This window comes from Haemaphysalis longicornis, unplaced genomic scaffold, assembly GCF_048455015.1.
Source record: "Haemaphysalis longicornis isolate Haplotype H1 unplaced genomic scaffold, Haemaphysalis longicornis Haplotype H1 scaffold_2, whole genome shotgun sequence".
Taxonomy (NCBI): domain Eukaryota; kingdom Metazoa; phylum Arthropoda; class Arachnida; order Ixodida; family Ixodidae; genus Haemaphysalis; species Haemaphysalis longicornis.
The window spans coordinates 120,362,079-120,381,145 of NW_027526295.1; the positions used below are offsets into that span (position 1 = coordinate 120,362,079).

At 47.5% G+C, this 19,067-nt stretch overlaps 1 protein-coding gene and 1 pseudogene across 1 annotated transcript in view; one reads left to right on the plus strand and one right to left on the minus strand.

Annotated features, from left to right (window-relative positions):
• Positions 1 to 19,067, minus strand: part of LOC144169166 (uncharacterized) — a 577,944-nt gene that overhangs the window by 269,602 nt on the left and 289,275 nt on the right. The gene's annotated exons all lie outside the window — the stretch shown is intronic.
• Positions 2,231 to 4,221, plus strand: LOC144170920 (legumain pseudogene; annotated as a pseudogene).

A 19,067-nucleotide genomic window follows, 5' to 3' on the forward strand; every position in this document is an offset into this window, starting at 1 on the left:
GGCAACGATGACCGCATCCAAACAGGGTGTCTTTTCTTATTGAGCATTAGCGCTGGAGTTTTTTGGATGCGCCGCAGCACTTGGCGACAGCGCTGGAATTTTCTTTCTTTTTGCTAAAGCCACCACTGCGCATGGCGGGAACGCTCTGCGGTCGCCTCGAGGCATGATCGCAGGAGCACTTGGCATTTTCTTGGTATTTTTTCTGGCAACGGCGAACTTACGGCTTGTACAACAGCTCCGCTACTAAAACATTTTTGCCACACAGAAGCCTGCTGCGAGGGGAGTGCAAGGACACAGGAGGAAGCAGTACTAGAGTTCCTGTATATAGCTCCTGCAGGGAGCTAAGAGTTGCGCGACCACCCCCCATCTTTGTTATCCGGATATCTGCAGGAAAGCCGCCCGTCTGGAGTGTAGGAGCCTCGCCGCCACGCTTCCGACGGCGGCCAACGCGCAGTGGGGGCGCTTCGGTCGGCGGCACCTTACGGCGGCTACGCTGGATTCCTGCGGTGTCGCTCACGCTGCTGCTGCTGCTGCTGCTGCTGTTCCTGGGCGGGGCGCGGTGCCCATCGCGTCGGCGGCTGCGGCGCAGCCGTAGTGGGGGCTTCTCGGCGCGGCATGGATAACCGGATTGACGGCAGCGCGTGGAAAAAGGTCGCGCAACTCTTAGCTCCCTGCGGGAGCTATATACAGGAACTCTAAACAGTACGAGAGGCTGGCGATGGTTCAAAGAAGCCTCGGAGGAGCAAGTCAGGGTAGGAGACCAGGACACCATTTACGCCACCCAAGGCGTACGGCTGGCTTTGCAGCGATTCTTAAATAGAATATCAGTGCCAACTTGTCCATTGGAGACTCCAGCCACGACCGTCTGGCGCCTGCGTCTAGCGTGTACTTCCCAGCAACCAACGCTTTGACGTCAGTTACGAGGCGACGTTCCAACATTCTCCTGGTACCGGTTGCTGCAACTGCAGCGGCCCTTAATGCCTCCTCCGGCTACGGTTTACCACGGGGTAGCCACTACTGGACTTCCGCTGCAACATCGTCCTGTCAACACAACGTAAGCACCACGTAGGCGTCAGTGACACAGTAAGTCCGTCCACTAGAAGCACGTATTCAGAGGACGTTGTAGACACTATATATAGTTATCGATCTTCAATTAGAAATAATTGGTTTGGGCATGGGGTATGACTTGGTAGTGAATTGAGTGAAGTGAAACCTATTTTTGTTTGACGTGTGGTGACCCAGAATTGTTTAGGAATTTTTCGGCCTATTTCGTGGTTGTACACTAAATAGTGTGCTGAGGGTTTTTTGTGTAGAATATATTTTTGTTTCGATTTACCCAACACAGACTACGCTTTGCCCATCCTTTCTGGATGGTCGAGACAGAACGCGCCAACCTTCTCTACTTTCATTATCGGCCAACATGAGCCCGCGGCTCTTCGCAAGGTCTACTCTATGCACACCTTACCCACAGCATCACAAGAATACAAATTGAATGGCCCGTGCGCGTTGTCATTCGGTGCCATAATTGAATGAGAATCATTCGTTACATGGTGACAGCGCAGTTTTATAAATATCAGAAAACCACCCCCCATGTGTTTCATGCATAAGTGGGTGTATGGAAGCACCAGGGGTTTCCCGCGAACACAAAAAATACTGTGATCCTGGCCATATATAGCATCTTCGTAACGACGACGCTTAAACCCTTTCCTCAGCCACACTAAGAGAACAATGATACCTTTCTGCTCCCGCTTATTCCTGTCGTTCTCTTCATCGAAGCACAATCAACCTCGAACCACATGAAACTAGCGTGTCATATACCAGCCCTGTTGCGGAATTATGGAAGACGAGCAGGGCGACCGCCTACTATCATGGCGATCAGCGGCTAGAGGAGAAGGAAGCTAATAAACCTCGGTCCGGCTCAGCCATGGCCTCGCGTCCGCGTCCTGTTCCATAACATTTCTGGTGCCGTAAAACCCGGGAACGACGGACCAGCGGACTTTACGGCGCAGCGCCTTCAAGGTAGTGCGTGGCCTCAGGTACGTCGGATTTTCTCATTTCGGAGGCCTCACCCTTGAACGGTCCCTGCCATGGCTGCGTGCTGGACACAGACCCCCCGCCTAGAACGCGGAGATGAGCCCCACCCATCGGACAATCCCGACCCAAGCAAAACTTGGGGCCCCGTCCTACCCAAGAAAGTATCCAGAAGAAGGCATCGAGCCTCGAAGCATCGATGGAGGGTAAAGCGGGCGCAAACTGCCACCTGTCGTCTTCAAAGGAATAACACTGGACCAGCCATCTATGGCAGAACCTATACTAACCTGTTCTGAACTTACCCACTAGTGTCACCGTCGGGAGTGGGAATATGTTGCGGAATTATGGAAGACGAGGAGGGCGACCGCCTACTATCATGGCGATCAGCGGCTAGTGGAGAAAGAAGCTAATAAACCTCAGTCCGGCTCAGACATGGCCTCGCGTCCACGTCCCGTTCTATAACAGCCCTTGATGTGACACAATCTAAATGCTTCAAAGATTTCTGACAAGCATATCATACCTTCCAAACAATGTTGTAGACACCAAACACTTGGGTGCACTATTTTCGCAGCAATGTCCCCGTACGTAGATCACGTTCGGTGTCTTGACAGGGGGAAGTACCTTGCCAACTATAAGGATAAACCTGAAAAAAAGTATTGTATTTAAAGGGTGCTTAGAAGGTCCGCAGTCACTCACGAACACTGCAAGGCTGCCAACGTTCATCGCAGCCCTGCTGACTTTAGGACTAGCCGTTGTCGGTGGGGCAGGAACATCAGCGGTCACCACGGATGGCTACGAAGAGGAACCACAAATTCGGGCTCTACTAGTCGCTGGATCATACGATTTGCTCAACTACAGGCACCAGGCTGATATATGCCACGCGTATCCATTCTCCATAACCACGGAATTCCTGACGAGCGTATCGTAGTCATGATGTACGGCGACATCGCTACTAGCAGACACAACACAACACCCGGTGTCGTAATCACCCATCCTAACGGAACCAACGTGTGCACAGGAGCGCCCAAGGACTACACCGGAGAGCTCGACATACTCATTCTTCAAGAAAAGAAGATTAGGGGGGCAGCAGTAAAGTCATCGAGAGTGGACCCAATGACCATGTGTTCGTCTACTTCACCGACCACGGTGCTCCGGGTATACTGTTATTCCCCAGTGAAGACCTTCACGCTAGACCATTCGTGGACGTTATAAAAAGATGAGAGAGCAGAAGAAGTTCGCAAAGATGTTCATCTACGTTGCAGCCTGCGAATGAGGTTCTATGTAGGACAGTTGCAAGTTGGGCGAGTTGTTACGGGTTCATACTTAATCACAGCGCGAAGGACATGTTCATACTTATTCACAGCGCGAAGCGCCTGTCCACTGGACAGCGCCTGTCCAGTGGTTAATCTTTCTGTCTGTCCCATCCTTCGCGCTGTGATTAAGTATGAAATCGGGTTCTATGTTTGACGGCCTTCTTCCTGACAATGTGAATGTGTACGCTACAACCGCGGCCGATACTGACGAGCCGCCTTACGCCTGCTACTATGATGAGGTCAGGCAAACGTAGCTCGGTGACGTGTACAGCGTGAAGTGGATAGAGAACTCGGACCTAGAAGACCTGCCAAGGAAACTCTCATCGACCAGTTCCGGATTGTCAGAGAAAAAACAATCAAAAGTCATGTTGTGGCATATGGGAACAGAAATATTGCGGATCTTCCGGTGAGCGAATTTCAGGGAGATAAAGATGCGCAGAGTATTGTGGTTCCAGACGCACCTCTTGATGCTGTCTCGAGCCGTGACGTGCCCATCGCGATCCTGCAGCCCAAGCTAACAAAGGCTTCCAGCCCTGCAGCCAAGCGTTCTATTATGCGTAAACTGGAGCTAGCTCTTCGTGGGCGGTCTTTTCTCGTCGATGACAAAGTTGCTGAGATTGCCAGCATAATCTCTGAAAATAACGAAGAAAGCACCAAGGTACTCCTGAGTGGGAAACGGCACTTGAGAGACTCTGAATGCTACGAACGAGCTGTGCGCCAATTCAGCGCCAAATACTTCAATCTCTCGAAGAACCCCTACGCCCTTAGACGCCTTACAGTGCTGGCGAACATCTGGGAAGCGGAGCATGATATTAACGACATTACCGATGCTATGGACATGACTTGGACGCACAAACCTATAGTCAGAATTGTATAAAAATGTATAAAAATAAATCTATTTTATGATAAAATTATAAATACGTTCGTTGATTTCTTTTCTAGTTTTTTTGTCAGTTTCCATCCCACAAATTGTATACGCTTGGCAACCTGCTTGTTTGGAGCATCGTAACTGAAATAATTCTGCAGTATTGTTCGCATGGTCCTTGATAAATGTTTCGCAAAGTTAGGTTGAGTACGGCTTTCCAATGCACGCTGATGTCTGCACGTTTAAGGCGTCTGCAAAGGAGCCAGGTGTTTTGAATGCGGCTGCTCAAAGGAACTGGTAGTCCCCTTTTGTGTGCGGCAGACCGGTCACAACCTTGTTGTAGAGTTTTAAGGCGGAAGTCCTATACGCCTCTAGCCCCGTGATCGCTTGGCCGCCTGCCACCGCTTCTCCGTGGCATTTACGGGATAGGAGCTGCGGTGGCTTATGGCCGGTATTGAATGCCGTGAATGCATGCAGGCGACCATGCGAGAGCACCGCCATATCTGTGGCCAAGCGTCTGTTGCTAGGCGACGTTGTGCGCACGGCCCCCAGATCAGGCACTCCTCTTCTCCTCCATACAACCGTGTCAGTGCGCCGTCGCTCGTTACGTCGGGCTCCGCGGGATGGCGGTACTTGTACATGTCCGTGGCGCATCGGCCATGTCTGTGGCCGTTTCCAGTGTTGCCAAGCGAAGACATTACCGGCTAAACTTTTAAACGAATACCGCCTATAGGATGTCATGCAATGTTTTGGTTCTCTATCGCTTCTTTTTGCCTTTCCGTGCCCTAAAGAACTTGTTATGGTGACGTGTATAGAAAATTAGTACGTTTATGACTTTTAGAAAAACACCTGCGGCTTCGTACATTGTTCTATCGCCAACAAGGGCTATCCGGGAACGCGGATCTGTGCGCTAATTGGCCGCTCTTACGGGCGTTGGCGGCGGCAGCAGCGTATCACAACTGCCACCTCCGAATGCGGCAGGCAGAAGTGAAGTGTATTGAAACGTGGTTTATACCTGGTACTGGCACAGCGACAGGCTGGTTTTGTTTTGCAGCGCATGTAGCGAATTCAGCTTCGTTTCAAATATATGCGTCCTGAAAAATATTACGGAGATGTGATTACAGGATACCTGATAGCTCGTGCCTTTTATGAGTAATATAAGCCACGCGAAATTGTTACGTTTATTCCCCAGAGCTCTGCGTCGCTAAATATTGTGCGCATGCACTCACGCCTTATAGGGAGAATTATGAAAGTAATGAATCCAGGATTAGACGAGGGAAAAATAAATGGACTGTGAGTCCGGAAGAAGCACAATATCTCCAATAGGAATTGAGAAACCCAGTGCAGCTTGGCAAATGCTAAATACGTTCGTCTAGTCTTAAGCCAGGTAGGACTTACCAGACAAGTGGATGCAAAATGCACTGCTATTTCGCAAGACAGGGGGTGGCGGGTTAGAATAGTACGCTTAACTGTTGTTGTTTACGAATGCGGAGCGTAATGAAGAAATTAACATTTTTGTAATCGCACACACAAGCTCTGCGTTTACTTTCCTTTTGTTTTTAGACTTCAACGAACAGCTGATCACTCGGCGGACGCAATATTTAAAGTATAGCAGTTCACAAGCAATAAAAAATGTCGTTGGAAGATTGTGGTACCTGATAAGGCCCTCTGATTTCAGTTTGTACTAGATTCTGGAGGCTCCCTGTGTCATATGACGATGTTTTTGAAGAACCGTTTGTTCGCGGACGCGAATTACTCTATAAGCCCGTCTGCGCGCTGCTCCCGGAGGATGTACTTATGTCACAGATGAAGGTTTGCTGGCGCTCACGTCACGAAAAGACGACTCAGCATTTAATTTATGTCCTGTTATGATCCCTGAGTATTATTTTGCAATATCCATCGTACTTCTTTATTAAATTATTATCAGTGAAATTATTAGTGAAATTATTGCCACACTGGCTTGTCAAGGGCATGTCATATAGGCAAGGGTAACTGGCGTGATGTCAGGTACGAGTGCTCCGCTTATGTAAGCCCACAAAACCGATTTAAATCATAGTGTATTGCCGTAAGATGACCATCTGAGGAAACGCTGCTTACGGAGACAGTGTGATTAAATTTCAGCGCAGTGGAATTACAATCAGCCTCATGCAAATGCCGATTTTGTGACGCCGGCCTGTGACACACACCTGGCACTTATACAGACCGAATATACCCACTACGTTTGCGTCAGAAATATTTCCACTCTCGTCAATGCACCACATCTGCGAATAAAGTTACTGCTCCACAAAAACATGTATTTGTAATGCATACAAACGGTAATCCTCAGTCGTGAACATGCCGCAAAAGCAGCGGCGACAGTGGGTAGCGGGCCGGAGAATCCCGCGGCTGCTTTCTAAACGGGCAGCAGGGGGAGTTCAGTGGTGCTCCTACATGCAGCGCTCTAGGCGTATACTGATTCACACTTAACGAACAGGTTAGTTGGCGTTAGTTGCCCGAAAGATGTTAAGTAAACCATGTCCTAAAACACGTGATGCCATAGTCCAAAGCGAACACGACGTATAAATGACATGTAGATAAAATTACAGCATAATGCTCAGTCCCGGAAGTCTCTAATCCGGCAGGGTCTCTGGGATTTCACTTGGGAGAGCGGATGTAGATTGCAGACGTGGGGTAAGGGCAATCGTAGCAATGGTTTCGAGACGGGAGAGGTTATCGCCCACCCGACACGTGAGCCCCGCCTCTGGCGCGCGAATCGCGGTAGCACACGTACCATCTGCCAAAAACGTGAACGGACCACGGCCCAGGCAGCCGGAACAGCGACAGGGCCGCCCCGCAGCGCTGTTAACACGTTCCGTGTGCTCACGCCAAGTGAGCTCCAAGTGAAACGAAACTTCGCCCTCACTCTCGTGCGGGTGCTTTCTACGGTTGATAAATTTCCAGTGCAGCGTTGCGTCGCTCAGCTTCTGACGTTCGCGACGAAGAGAATCGCGCATCGCCGTGAATCGAGCACATGACGCTGTCACCAAGCAGCGGACGGCCGCAGGGCATCAAAGAGCGGCGCTGTGATTCTGTTTTACAGCGAAGTTGTCCGTGGCTAGATCCAGCACATCATCTCCGACTTCTGAGCGATGTAGACTGGAATCGCACCCTTGCATATAAAATTTAAAGAAGAATTTTGATATTATGGCGTATATTTCTCTTAAAACATGTCTTCCCGGCAATATACATGTGTCTAAAGATCAACTCAACTTTGAGTGGATTGGTTGAAGATTGGTTTTCTTTATGAAAGTTTTCCTGAATTAAGTGTTAAGTGTTTTCCCGAATTAAGTGTTGCCCAGCGAAGCATGTCCCACTACGCAGGGAGAATGACAGCAGAAAACGCCATTAACTCATGCTTTCTTAAACCTATCTTCAAAACAATTATGTGGCAATTACGCGACAAGACCACTCTAGTTCACGCCGACTTTCATTTAACTGTCGAAATTATTTTGAAGGCAAGCTATAATAAATATCGGATCTGCTGCCAAATATCTGCTGCCAAATATCTGCTGCCAATAAACAGCCATTTAAAGAGGTCGACGGCAACTTTTCATTCCAATAAGGACCCTTTCATGCGGTTGAAGGCCGTGAATAAACTTTCTGGAGGGTCTCTAATGGTTTCCGATTGGACTTACCACTGGATCTCTTGCTGACGGCACGCCTGTAATGAAATTCATAACTGACTACGTATCCTAGTAGCCAATTGAAGCCGTGTTTAAAGAACCCTCTGTTATAAAACTTAATCGCCCAGCCTGAGGCGATGCCGAAACAGCAATTTCGACAAAGAAGCAGTACCCACCGCAAATCTTGCGCTGATGCTTGCCTCGCAAGCAGCAGCGCCGTTTTCTATATCCTGGTAGTTCGGGGGGTTCATTTCTGTTGTGAAAGATGCCACGCTTATCATGGGCTCGGTTCGTAGCCTTCATATTACGTAAGTGCTGGTGCTCTGTCCCAGACACCAACAGCAGGAATTACCAGGAGTCACGCACGGGCGTCCACACAAAGAAAGCATCTATGGTAATGTCGGGATAACAAGGCCGAGAAGAACGAACAGCCTAAGTTGCACAGGCGAAAATACGTCAATCGCTGCTATTGTGGCCGACCAGTCAGATTGCAGATAATACAAATGGCAGGGAGGAACCGATGCATTCATCACGGCCGTCTTTCTTTGCACCGTGTCTTGGCGTCAACCCCACAGATCGTTGGCACGTCATGCTGCAAGCAGTGGGTAATAACTGCTCGAGAAATCGCCGCTCCTTTATCAATGCCCTAGCGTGCGCGGCAGACAACTTTACTAAAAAAAGTGCTGCGCACACAGCGGCCTCTTTGCGGTGCAACGTGCCTATACTTCTCTAAGGGTCATCATAAGCGAGGGAAAAAAAACACGGTCCGTGCTTTTTGCACGCTTATTATGAACGCTATGGAATACCAACTAGCCCGAACGCAAGCCCTAGTAATAATTTCTCGCTCAAGCGTTAAAAAGCGCGCGTCACTGTCGCCGCCGTTCCGGCCTATTGCGCCGCCCGACTAATCGGTGGCCTCGACTAAAACCGAGCAGCTGTGCACGCAAGCGACATGCACTGATATGCAACCTGAGGCGAACAAAATAGCTAACAAAAAAATAGAGTGCCTTTCCATTCTGTGAAGAACAAGGTGCCGAGCCTCAATGTGAGTTACAATATGCTTTGACCAGGGTGCAGCCCAAGGAGTGCGCAAAATAAAACACTTTCTTGTGTAATTAACAATTTAGCATATTTCCTATTTAATTTGCTGAATCAAACTTAGATGGAGTAGAGCATTACTCCAGAGGAGAAGCATTGGGCTGTCCGTTTCGTTCCGGTGGAGCAGTTGGAAATTCCACAGTATTTACATCGTCCCTGTGGACTATATATCATTGCAATGTAAAGGAAGCTTCGTAAGGTTCAGGCACACTCACACCGAAGCACTACGTGCTCGTGCTGAGGAATTTAATTCGCCAAGTGTCTTTTTTTTGTTTTCCGCTTTCTTTAGTTCTTTCCGGTGTCACTGCACCTGCTTTCGCCGCATTTGATCGTTGCTTCTGAAGTTGGTCATCCTTTGTCCATTGCTATTTGCGCGCTAGGTGAGCTCTTTTGGCCCGTCTTTAGACATTTAAAATTTTTCCCGCTACTAGAAATAAATTTTTTCTTTTTTTCCTGACAAGCTACGGCATCTTGAGCCTACAGGAGAAAATAAAGCTGGTAGTGCATGTATTTGCAAATTTATAGACATTTGGAAAAACCGAGATTTCAGCTAGCTCAACCTCCCCGTCGTCCTAGCCTGTGTCTACTGAAGCTCGCCATCCCCGATAAAGTGCAACAATGGTGATGTCTATCGCAAGAAACATCCTTGAAAAACCCTTGCCCAGAAACCTGTTTCGTTTTTTCCTCTAAACGCTAAAGAATATTTGGTGTGGTGTCATCAAATTAAGACACCAGGGCGGAAGGGTCAAGGATATTGTGCAATTTTTAGGAGTTTACTTTCAGTGAGCACGTTATCATGCGCTATGGTATGTTTTGCGTACAGCTGAGCAACACCGGTAGTAGCACAGCAGAGGAAATTTCTGGTCACCCGATTCCAGTTGATTGGGCAAGCAGACAGTGGCCTACAGAAGTGTTCTCAAGATAATTAGTTTTTATGGGACGCACTTAATAGGTTGGGCTGTCATACCCAACAGTGCCATTTCTTGTGGTTCTAAGCGAGCACAAACTACTGCGCAAAAGCCTAAGCGTCTGATGACGTCCGCGTAGACCGGCTCAGTTCGCTGAAAAACGTCTTCATTTCGCGCCACAACATCGCTGCAAAGCACACGGTAGTCGTGTTGGCGTGAAGTTTTGCCAATGAACCCATTTCACACGGGTGCCTTGATTCGCGTGCGTCCGCTGGCATCGATGCACCCTATTTCCACACTGAGAACAGCGCTCCTAGCGCGAATACAAAAAATACAATTGATGGCTCTTTGGACCCCGATTGCCGATGGCGGTCTTATCCAATATTGCTAATCGTGGTGGGGCGCCCTTCGTGACAGCTAACAGGCTCGCTTTGCATGCATGTCGCGCTCCAGTTTGCTAACTTCTTGCTGAAAGGTTACTCTTTGGGTGCGCTGTTGAGGAAGTTTAGCACGTCTGCCCATGCAAATGATTGGCCGTGCAGTGACTTGACGGTATGGCAGTGGCCACCGAATGCTAACCAGAATTTGTTCGATGTTCGACCCGGCGTGCATACGGCGTCCGTCAAAAGCCATAAGATCTAGCCACCAAAAATAACGGCTGCGCCTGCAAGCGCAAGTGCAGATAGAGGTCCTGGAAATGCTCAATTCAAGCCCTACCTTTATTAGATAAAAGCAGCGCGAATTCAGACAAAGACGAAGGAAGTAACCACAAGGACCAGCGGCTGTCCTTGTGGTTACTTCCTTCGTCTTCGTCTGAATTCGCGATGGTTTTATCCAAGAATGTCTAAATTCCAACTAGCCCAGCTTGCAACCCCCCTACTTTTATTTGTGAAGTTGACGGGCTAGCTTCACTAAAAAAACGAGCTCCTCAACTTCAAGACAAAGTCGTTAAACGTGCCTAATGTTTGCACGAACGCGTATGCTCATCAATACAATAAAATGTAAGAGCTTTTGATGAATCGTTAAGATGGATCGTTAAGAAGAAATAGCAGGGGGGACCTACTAGTTGAGTTTGAGTTTGCAGAACGGTATAAACTACGCATAATGAATACGTTCTTCTGAAAACGGGAGAGTCGGAAGTGGACCTGGAGGAGCCCGAATGGGGAGCATAAAAATGAAATAGACTTCATATTATGCGATACCCCTGGTGTCGTGCAGGATGTGGAAGTACTCCGAAGGGTAAGGTGCAGTGACCACCGTATGGTAAGATCTCTAATTCGGCTAGATTTGAGGAGGGACCGCAACAAGCAAGTACAAAAGAAGCCGGTAAATGAGCTAACAGTAAGACGTAAAATAGAAGAATTCAGGATAGCGCTGCAGAAGCGATATTCAGCTCTTAACGAGGAAGCCGAGCTTACGACACAGGAAGCCAGCGACAACCTTACACGTATTATCACGGAGTGTGCAGTAGAGGTCGGGGGCACTATGGCTAGACAGGATACTGGCAAACTCACAGGAAACGAAAGATCTAATTAGGAAACGGCAAGCCATGACAACCTCTACCGCAGCTGACAGAATAGAACTATCGGAGCTTTCGAAGTTAATCAATAAGCGTAAGAGAGCTGACACACGCAAGTATATTATGGAGAGCATCGAATACGCTGTAAAGAACGGAGGTAGCCTGAAAGCTTTGAAGAGGCGTCTTGGCGTGGGGAAAAATCAGATGTATGCACTTAAAGAAAAGCAAGGCAATGTCATCACAATTAGGAATAAAAAGTCACAGTGGCCGAGGAGTTCTACAGGGATCTGTACAGTAGCCGGGACATCCAGGATAATGCCGAACGAGACAGTAGCTCAGAGGAGATAGACATCCCACCAGTGACGACCCAAGAAGTAGGGAAGGCTTTGAAAGAAATGAAAGGGGGCAAATCACCTGGTGAAGATCAGATAACAGCAGACCTCTTGAAGGATGGCGGAGAAATTGTACTTGAAAAACTGGCGAACCTGTATACGCAATGCCTAATGACCGCAATGGTACCGGAATCTTGGAAGAACGCGAACATCATCCTAATCCATAAGAAAGGCGACATGAAGCACTTGAAAAATTACAGGCCGATCAGCTTACTGTCAGTCGTCTACAAGGTACCTTCTAAGGTCATCGCTAACAGAATTTCTGCAACCTTACATTTCAGGCAACCTAAAGAACAAGCAGGGTTCCGTAAAGGTTATTCAATAATGGACCATATTCACACGATCAATCAGGTGATAGAGAAGTGCGCTGAGTATACTGAACCCCTGTATATACCCTTCATAGATTACGAGAAAGCATTTGACTCGGTGGAAACCCTAGCAGTGATTCAGGCTTTACGGAACCAGGGGGTAGATGAGCATTATGTAAGAATACTAGAGGATATCTACAATGAGTCCACAGCTACCATCATCCTCCATAAGGAGAGCAGCAAAATACCTATAAGGAAGGGTGTCAGACAAGGAGGCACAATCTCTCCAATGTTATTCACAGCATGTTTACAAGAAGTATTCAGAACGTCGGATTGGGAACAAGTGTGAGTAAGGGTTAATGGAGAATACCTCAGTAACCTCAGATTTGCTGATGACGTTGCCTTGCTAAGTAACTCGGGGGACGAATTGCAAAGCATGCTTTCCGCACTGGACGAACAGAGTAGAACCGTGGGCCTGAAAAGTAATATGCAGAAAACTAAAGTAATGATCAATCACCTCGGGACAGCACAGCGGTTTCAGATAGGTGGCGAAGCAGTGGAAGTGGTACGCGAATATATCTACTGAGGCCAAGTTGTGACCCCAGATCCCAACCATGAGGCAGAGATAATTAGAAGGATCAGAATGGGGTGGGGTGCATACGGCAGACATTCTCAGATAATGAATAGCAGCCTACCATTGTCGCTGAAGAAGAAAGTGTATGACAGCTGCATCTTACCGTTACTCACCTACGGGGCAGAAACTTGGAGGCTCACTAAGAGGGTTCAACCTAAATTGAGAACGACTCAGCGGGCAATGGAGCGGAAAATGATAGGTGTAACATTAAGGGACAAGAAGAGAGCGGAGTGGGTCAGAGAGCAAACTGGTGTTAAAGACATATTAGTAGAAATTAAGAAGAAGAAATGGACGTGGGCAGGGCATGTAATGCGAAGGCAAGATAACCGCTGGTCATTAAGGGTAACAGAGTGGATCCCTAGAGAAGGCAAGCGTTGCAGGGGGCGGCAGAACGTTAGATGGGCAGGTGAGATTAAGAAGTTTGCGGGAATAAATTGGTCACAGTTGGCACAGGACCGAGGTAATTGGAGAATAATGGGAGAGGCCTTTGCCTGCAGTTCGCGTAGATAGGCTGATGATGATGATGATGATGATGGTGGTGGTGGTGATGATGATGAAGAATGCCTGAGCATCTTGTCACCCTTTATCGCTAAACTGAGGCGCGGCCCGATACGCACGCGTTGCTCCGGCTTCACAAGTCCGTAACGAGACGCCTCTCTAGCCCGTTCTACATAGTGCTGATTTCGCCAGCGAAATCGCAGCTGCGGCGCCGTTAGTGCGACAAAGCGATGTAGTTTTCTATTTTCACTGCTGCGACTAATTGTCAAATGGCAAGCGCCATTCACAGGATAATTTCGACTGTCCAAAAATTAGATCGTTTCGCCGCACCTGCGGCGCCGGAGCCGCGAATTCGCAGGGGAAATTCGCACCATGTAGAACGGGCTTCACGCGTCCCTCATGCGCCATGCCAACCGTGCTTAGCCCTCTAACCATCTCAGCGTTTCCGTTTACTCGCGGCCTGCCTCTCCTTTTGTTTCCCCCCAGTATCGGCATTTCGTCGCCGTCATTGCCATTCCTTCCGTTTTTGCTGCCAGCTTTGGTTGCAGCCTTGATTCAAAGTAATAGCGGGAGAAGACCCATTGAGGCCGAGGAAGCTGGCCTGCAGAGCTTGAATTCTCTCCATCGGAACATGGCCAGCGGTGAGATCTGCTGGCCGATGTGGCCACGCGGTGTCTCTACTTTTGCGTTCTCTGCTCTTCTCCCTCTAGTGCCCCGAACGAATTCGACGTTGTAAGGTGAAAACAGCGCCGTGAAATTTTTTTCGAAATTCCCTATTCGCCCCCTCACAGACGATGCTCACTCAATAAAAAAATGCCAGCTGAGCAGGCCGATATTGGGCCAGTGCGGTTTGCTTTAGCACGTTGATTTCGCATAGCTGAGACGAGGGTTCATGCCGAACAGCAAATTCTAGGCGCTGAGTGGTATTACAGCACCAATTGCTTCGGTCAGTATTGATTGCTTCGACTTCTTTATTTTATATCAGCAGAAGTAGGTCCAACTTCGAGCGAGGCGATGCTGGCGGGGTTGGGGATTTAATTTAGCACACGTTTACGCGCGCGCCGTCCCTACACAGCACTTGTTCGGCTCCGTGGCTGCCATTGGTGCCAGCTGCTATGCTCAGGTTACTATATATAAAGGCGTTCTAATTGTGAATTTAGTTGCAAGTAAGCATTGCATCAGACAGCGTACCAACAGGATGAACTATTTGATGCTCTTTAACACTTTAACACTTCGCCTTTATTTGCAGCTCTCGTGATCATTGCGGGTTCGAGTGTTGAGCTAAAGGCTCACTTCGCACAAAATACCTTGGTAATTAGGCACCCATTTTTAGAGTGCATAGCGGCTGGTTTTGTTCATTTCCGGAAAATTTTAGATATCATCGTGATAATTTGCGGGCAAACTACAAAAGCTACCGCTAATCTTAAGTGTTTATAATACGCAAACTTTAATAAAGTTAGACTTCAATATACAAATTCAATATACCAATTTAAATGTGTGGCAATTAATATATAAGGGCACGGAAATGCTTCTTCTTAGGCAGACACATGCGGTTTGGTTCAGTTTTAGGAGTAGAAACAATAGGAGCATCGTTAATAAAAAATGAAAATATGCCAGCTAAAATGTTACAGCGTACACGTTCGGGATGAAAGTTTTTCTCTTTTCTGAGCAGGCTACCCGTTGTAATTATATACAATTAAGCGGAAAAATAGGCAGGTACTAGAAAAGACACAACGCAAGAGCGCTTTTTTGTTGCGTTTTCAGTCCCTGTCTGTTTTTGCGCTTTACTGTACATAATGAAACACGGAGTAGGCCATTTAATTACGTTACTAAATACGAACTGTAGGCATGTTCGTATGCATGTTATCCTATTTCGACTTTCCAGTCACCGCTCAAAGCAGGAGCAGGTGGTGTTATTTTTTTTTCTCAAGGAAGGTCGCTGTGGGTTCAGCAGCCCCTTCGCGTAAAGCAACAGCAATAAATAATGACTGCCAATGCCATAGAAACAGTCTGGTTGAACTTTTTCGTTGAAAACTTTACCTTCATGCTGTTGAAACGCTCTTTCTATATGTGATCATCAATGTGTTTATGGGCCAGTTATGAAATAACATTGTGTCGACTTTCATGGAAAGCATTAATCTAGCTACAATCATCAGTTTTACTGCCAATATGGAGCTTGTTGGTGTATCGGAGGTTATTCCTCGTGCACTTCATTCGGTGTGGAGTGTCAAAACGAAAGTACTCCTGCTCACAGACATCAAAGTACGGGATTTTAGGCGTTACATTTATCTGTTCGAAACAATATTGCTGGACCGCGGATGCACACCACTGCATTACAACCCCCCCCCCCCTTCCCTGAGCTGTTGAATTAGGCCAAGCAGCAGTCATCTGATGTTTTCTGCACGCAGTTTTGTTTTGGCCAATGCAAGCGCCAACGGCTGAACCCAGGCTTTTGAGAGTTCAGAAAGGATAGCCCCAAATGTTACATTTGCCACATCAGCGTTTCTCTGCGTGCCGTCGTCTGAAAGGCCAATGACGATATAATTTGTGATGTCATCCTGCGAATGCGAACGCATTGACATTTCGTCAAACATAATTACACATGCCCGATCTTCTGTAGGCCAATTTGCTGCTGCAGCTTGAGGTGAATGCAAAACTCGAGGTAGAATACCGGGTGTAATTGGTACTTCAGACAAGCACTTTCGGAGAGACGTAGGATGAGGCAGCATAGCAGTTTAGGGACCTGCCGATATGCACTGGGTACATAAAAGTGTAGACTCAGTGCTAACTGCTTCATCTCCTGTGGCTATCTCTTCCCTTGTACTCGCGAACCAGTACTCTCACTTGGCTGTCGAGCAGCTGGTAAAATGCTGCACTTAAAAGTGGCCGCAACGTTTGCAATGCAGCCCTCTGTTTCATCTCTCAGGGACTCTCGTTGTTCAGACCTGGACAACGCCTCCTGTGCCTTTGCTTGGCACGCCTTAAATCTTCCAGTACCTTCTTGCTTTTTGGCGTTAGGACTCTGCCTTTCCGTCTTCGCCGCACTGGGGTAGACCCTGCAAGAGAAGAGTGCAATTTATAAGCACATAGGGCTATTCATCTAGTAAACTTACCAAGGCACTCTACTTTACATTCTCTGTACACATAAAGAAAAGGAGGTTTCCTCCTAAAATTTTCGGCATTCACAGCTGCAATTTCCGGTAATATAGCAATGCTATTCAATTCTCGTTAACTAACTACATCCACTAAAGAAGTTTTGACCTAACACAAATCTGCTAAGAGCTTTTCACTTCGTGCTTAGTAACACCAGTGAATGGCAATACGAGTGCGTGGCGGTTCGCGAAGGATGCAGGCAATGCTGCAGACATTGCATGTATTTTCGGGTGGTCTTCTACTGCTCCGCGGGCAAATAGACTGGCGTTGAATGCAGAAATATTTCGCCAGATTTTTTGGCCCACTGAAGCATCGTTTGGAAGCAGTTTCGCCGCAATTATCCGTTTTGGTGCGAGATGGCGCCGGAAAACTAGGTCATGGCGCAAAACGTCAACCCCACCAATCGCCGCGGTAGTAGATACGCAGTGAACGGCAAGAAGCGCGTCCTGTTGAGTTGATGATGATGATGTTTGGTGTTTTATGGCGCAAGGCCGACGAGGGCAAAGAGCGCCAAAACGGTGGTTAGGTATGAAGGATGTAACCGTAAACGCTAAGACCGTTCAACAAAAAAACAAGTGAATTCAGTAAAAGACAATGAGGATGGCTGGTGTAAAAGGCCAGGTTGTGATTGTGCGTGGCATAAAATCGTGTTTAAAAGCAACTACGCGTGATAGGAAACGAGGTGTAAAAACCTGATGTCACTAAGAAACTTAAAGGTGCGTTGTACAGGAATCATGGGGTCATCCCCTAAAAACAATGCTGGGTGTAGTGGAATGTGTTGTCTGTAGAGGTCGGCGAAGTGTTTCTGTCGTGTTGTGTGGAGTGCTTTACATTGAAGTAGCACATGGATCACGGATAGGCCATCTCCACACCTGCTACACAAGGGTCTTGGAGATCCCGTGAGCAGGTATGAGTGTGTTGCATGCGTGTGGCCTATCCGTAATCGAGCCAGGGTAACTTCATTGTGCCTGTTGTGTGTGTCAGTGGTGTATGCTCCCACGACTGTCTTTATAACGTGTAGTTTGTTGTCTGCCTGTTCATTCCAGTGTGCTTGCCATGTATTGCGAAGGTGCTGTCTAATGAGTGACTTAAGGTCAGTGTACGGTATTGTTCTTATGTCCACTGTGTTTGCAAGTGCAGCAGCAGCGGCCATTTGATCTGCTGTCTCGTTTCCGGTGATACCCGAGTGACCTGGCACCCAGCATACGGTCACTTCAAGACTTAATGCATATGCTTACGTAATGGTTTTGTAAACTAAATGAATAACATGGTTTTTACAAAGCTGCTTAGATGACAATGCACGTACTGCACTCAAGGAATCTGTAAAGATGATGGACTTGGGAATTTTATGATGAACTATGTGCTTTAAAACCAAAAATATGCCATAGGCTTCAGCCGTAAAAATGCTGCTTTTCGAGTTTAGGGTGTTAGATACCCTAAATTCAGGTCCGTGCACAGCACACGAAACCATACGGGCTGTTTTTGACGCGTCGCTAAAAAATTCTGCACACTTGTATTTCTCTTGAAGGAACATGAAGTGCTGAAGAATTACAATTGTGGGTACTCGTTTTTTGTCAATTGCTACAAACGACAAATCGCACGACACGGGGCGAAGCTGCCACGGTGGTAAAAAGTCAGAAAGGGTTGATTTGTAGGTGTCTGAAAAGGTGATAGATAATTCTGACACTTCCTGTCTCACCCTATGTGAGAACGGAGCAGAGATAGATGGACGATTAAGAAGAAGTTGGGACATGGGTGCATCACAAATAAATGGTTTGAAAGGATGGTCGGTTATAGACGAAATTTTAAAAGCGTACAGAAGATCTATGTATGTTCGCTGATGATCTAGGGACCATTTATCGCACTCGACGTATAGGCTTTGTACGGGGCTTGTACGGAAAGCGCCCGACGCGAGGCGGAGGCCTAAGTGAAGCACTGGGTCTAGCATTTTCAGCGCTGTTTTTGTTGCTGACCCATAAACCACGCTCCCATAGTCCAAGCGGGACCCCACCAAGCTTGTGAAGACACGTAAGAGGAGTTGCTTGTCCGCGCCATAGGAGTGGTGTGAAAGGACCTTAAGTATGTTTATTGCTTTGATGCATTTATGTTTTAGTTGTGTGATGTGAGGGATGAATGTTAGTTTCTCGTCTAATACGACGCCTAGAAATTTGTGTTCCTTTTTTACAGGAATCAAGTCACCATTCAATTTAATTTCAGGGTCGGGTTGGATACCGCGCCTCCTTGAGAAAACGACGCAGGTACTCTTTCCAGGATTAACCCTAAAACCGTTTTGATCCGCCCAGCGAGCAAGCTTGTTTGCCCCAAGCTGGATCTGTCGTTCACATATGGACATATTACACGATTTAAATGATATTTGTATGTCGTCCACATACATCGAACAGGAGATTGTTGGTGGCAATGCCTTCCGAACTGAATTCATTTTGACTATAAACAAAGTGCAGCTCAAAACACCACCTTGAGGCACGCCATTCTCCTGCACGTGAACGTTTGAGAGTGCCGAACCAACTCTGACACGAAATGTTCGTAAAGATAGGTAGCTGGACAGAGTGTTCAGCATGTTACCAGATATACCAAAGGATTTGAGGTCTCTAAGGATGCCATAGCGCCATGTAGTATCATATGCCTTTTCAATATCAAAGAACACGGTCATGCAATACTGCTTATG